This window comes from Lathyrus oleraceus, chromosome 3 (assembly GCF_024323335.1).
Source record: "Lathyrus oleraceus cultivar Zhongwan6 chromosome 3, CAAS_Psat_ZW6_1.0, whole genome shotgun sequence".
Taxonomy (NCBI): domain Eukaryota; kingdom Viridiplantae; phylum Streptophyta; class Magnoliopsida; order Fabales; family Fabaceae; genus Lathyrus; species Lathyrus oleraceus.
In genome coordinates, this window is record NC_066581.1 from 376,407,538 (window position 1) to 376,411,178 (window position 3,641).

Here is a 3,641-nt window from a genome sequence, read left to right on the forward strand (position 1 = left end):
ACCCATTTGGTCAGATCTTTTCAACTCTCAACTTTTAATTTTATGCATAGGACTAGTCCCTTCATCTTCTCCCCATTTCTTTAATTTCAAAATCTCTCCCTCCCTTTTTAAAATCTTCTTTGATTGAGCTTATTTTGTTCTAAACTTTGACCACTTTGCAAAAAGATAGAAACTTTGGCCTTATGCCATTGCATTTTCAAACTTCTTTTATTAAATCAAACTTGTAAATAAAATTAACTATACTTGACCTAAAATTTCAAAAAGCCAAAAAAAGGAACTAACTCATTCAAATCATTTTTGGGCCTTTGTGTCTTTCAAACTTAATTTTTGTTAAAAGCAATGCATCCACTTTGAAATTTGTATCACGAACAACGAGGTTTTGATCCCTCATTTTTATGTTGGTATGTAGGCACAAGACCGAAGGTCTTGCCAAACACAAAAATATAATTAATGAATTCTTTTCTCATACCCCCATTCTATTTGTTTGTAAACATCATTTTGTACCAAATACATATGCACACAAAAAGGGCTCCCTAGGAGTACCTAGGATACTTTGGGTGCTAATACGTTTCCTCTGTGTAACTAACCCCCTTACCTGTAATCTCTGACATATTAGTTTTGATTTGAAAACTTCTTACTTTTTGGGTTTTGTTCGTACTTTTTCCCTTTTCCCTTGGAAACAATAAAAGCGCGGTGGCGACTCTTGTTATTTAATCTCTAGCTTTTCCATAGTTTGATGATCATGAATTTACCGCTACACATACGATGCCGCTTCAACCCATTTTGTGAAGTAGTCAATTGCCACCAAAATGAAACGATGTCCATTTGATGCTTTGGGCTCAATCATCCCAATCATATCAATTCCCCACATGGAGAAGGGCCCTGGGGAAGAAATAACATTCAGTAGTGTCGGAGGAACATGAATCTTATCCGCATATATTTGACACTTGTGGCACTTCTTCACAAATTTGCAACAGTCAGATTCCATTGTCAGCCAATAGCAACCTGCTCGCAACATCTTATTCGCCATTGCATGTTCATTGGAATGAGTACCAAAGGAACCTTCATGCACCTCAGTCATCATCAAGTCTGCTTCGTGTCTATCCACGCATCTGAGCAAAACCATGTCGAAGTTTCTCTTGTACAGTATATCACCATTCAAGTAGAAATTACCGGCTAATCTTCTCAAAGTCCTCCTATCTTTCACAGATGCCCCGGGCGGGTAAATCTGACTTTGGAGGAAACATTTGATGTCGTAATACCACGACTTCTCGTCTTTGATCTATTCAACAGCAAACACATAAGCTTCCCTATCAAGACGCATCATAGACAAATTGGGGACTTCATTCCAATACTTCACCATAATCATTGATGCCAACGTTGCAAGAGCATCTGCCATCCGGTTCTCATCTCGAGGGATATGATGAAACTCAACCTTTGTAAAGAAAGTTGAAATCCTCCTCGCATAATCTCTATATGGTATCAAACCGGGTTGATTTGTCTCCCATTCAACTTTGATTGGATTCACAACCAAAGATGAATCTCTGAAGATATCTAAATACTTGATTCTGAGATTCATGGCCTCTTCAAGCCCCATAATGCAAGCTTCATATTCTGCCATGTTGTTTGTACACTTGAAAGTCAATCTAGCTGCAAATGGTAGATGCGTGCCTTGAGGAGTAATAATCACTGCCCCAATGCCATTTCCATATTGGTTAGCAGCTCCATCAAATACCATGCCCCCACGGCAACCAGGTTCTGGCCCTTCTTCAAGCAATGGTTCATCACAATCTTTCATTTTCAAGTACAAAATCTCTTCCTCAAGAAAGTCATACTGCACTGACTGGTAATCTTCAATCGGTTGGTGAGCCAAATGGTCAGCCAAGATACTACCTTTGATCGCCTTCTGAGATCGATATTCAATATCATACTCTGATAACAACATCTGCCAACGGGAAATCCTCCCATATAAAGCAGGCTTCTCAAATATATACTTGATTGGATCCATTTTGGATATCAGCCAAGTGGTATGATTCAACATATACTGACGCAAACGCTTAGCAGCCCAAGCTAATGTGCAACAAGTTTTCTCAAGCATAGAATACCGAGTCTCACAGTCAGTGAACTTCTTACTGAGGTAGTAAATCGCAAATTCTTTCTTTCCAATCTCATCTTGCTGACCAAGGACACAACCCATACTATCTTCAAGCATATTCAAATACATGATCAACGGTCTTCCTTCAAGAGGCGAAGACAAAATTGGAGGCTCAAGTAGATATTCCTTGATACTGTCAAAAGCTTTCTGGCAGTCTTTGGTCCAATCACAAGACTGATCTTTCCGAAGAAGCTTGAATATAGGCGCACATGTGACAGTCATGTGGGAAATGAATCTGGAGATATAATTCAAGCGGCCGAGAAAACCCCTGACTTGCTTCTCAGTTTTGGGCGCAGGCATCTCTTGTATTGCTTTGACCTTGGCAGGATCAACTTCAATACCCTTCTCGTTGACAATAAAGCCCAACAACTTACCAAAACGAACACTAAAAGTACACTTAATGGGATTCAAGCGGAGTTTATACTTCCTCAAACGTTGGAATAGCTTCAACAAATGCTCAACATGTTCCTCTTCATCAATTGATTTAGCAATCATGTCATCGACATATACTTCAATCTCTTTATGCATCATATCATGAAAAAGAGTAGTCATTGCTCTTTCGTAAGTTGCACCAGCATTCTTTAGACCAAAAGGCATCACTCTATAACAGAATGTTCCCCTAGGTGTAATGAATGTGGTCTTCTCCATATCTTCGGGTGCCATCTTGATCTGATTATATCCAGAAAATCCATCCATAAACGAAAAGACTTTGAATTTAGCAGTATTGTCTACCAACATATCAATGTGTGGTAGATAGAAATCATCTTTCGGATTGGCTTTATTCAAATCTCTATAATCAACACACATGCGGACTTTTCCATCTTTCTTCGGCACAGGCACAATATTGGCCACCCATAGCGGATATTCAGCGGTCACAAGGAAACCGACGTCAATCTATTTCTGCACTTCCTCTTTGATCTTCACAGCCATATCAGGATGCGTTCTTCTCAACTTCTGCTTGATTGGCGGGCATTATGGCTTCAACGACAATCTATGCTCCACAATCTCAAAATCCAAACCAGGCATGTCTTGATAGGACCAAGCAAACACATCGAAATACTCTCGAAGAAGATCAACCAACCCTTTCTTGACATCTGAACACAGGCGAGACCCAATCTTGACTTCCTTCACATCATTCACAGAACCTAAGTTGACTAGCTCAATCTGCTCTTCGAACGGCTGAATGGTCTTCTCATATTTCTTAAGAAGACGAGATAATTCATCACTCACTTCTACATCACTTTCCTCCTCGGCTTCAAACACAAGGAATTCAAAATTTGGAGAAGGAGAAGGATCATTGTATTCAATGGGGTTAGAAACCAACCTGCATAATGATTTGATATTTTGATTTTAGAGAAGTGGATTTGTGACCAAATATTATGCAGATGGACAATTATATTGTTTATTTATGTTTTTTGTGATTATCATTTTCAGAATAAAGCAAAAAGTAAAAATAAACATCATAGATGTGGATGAATAGAATTAA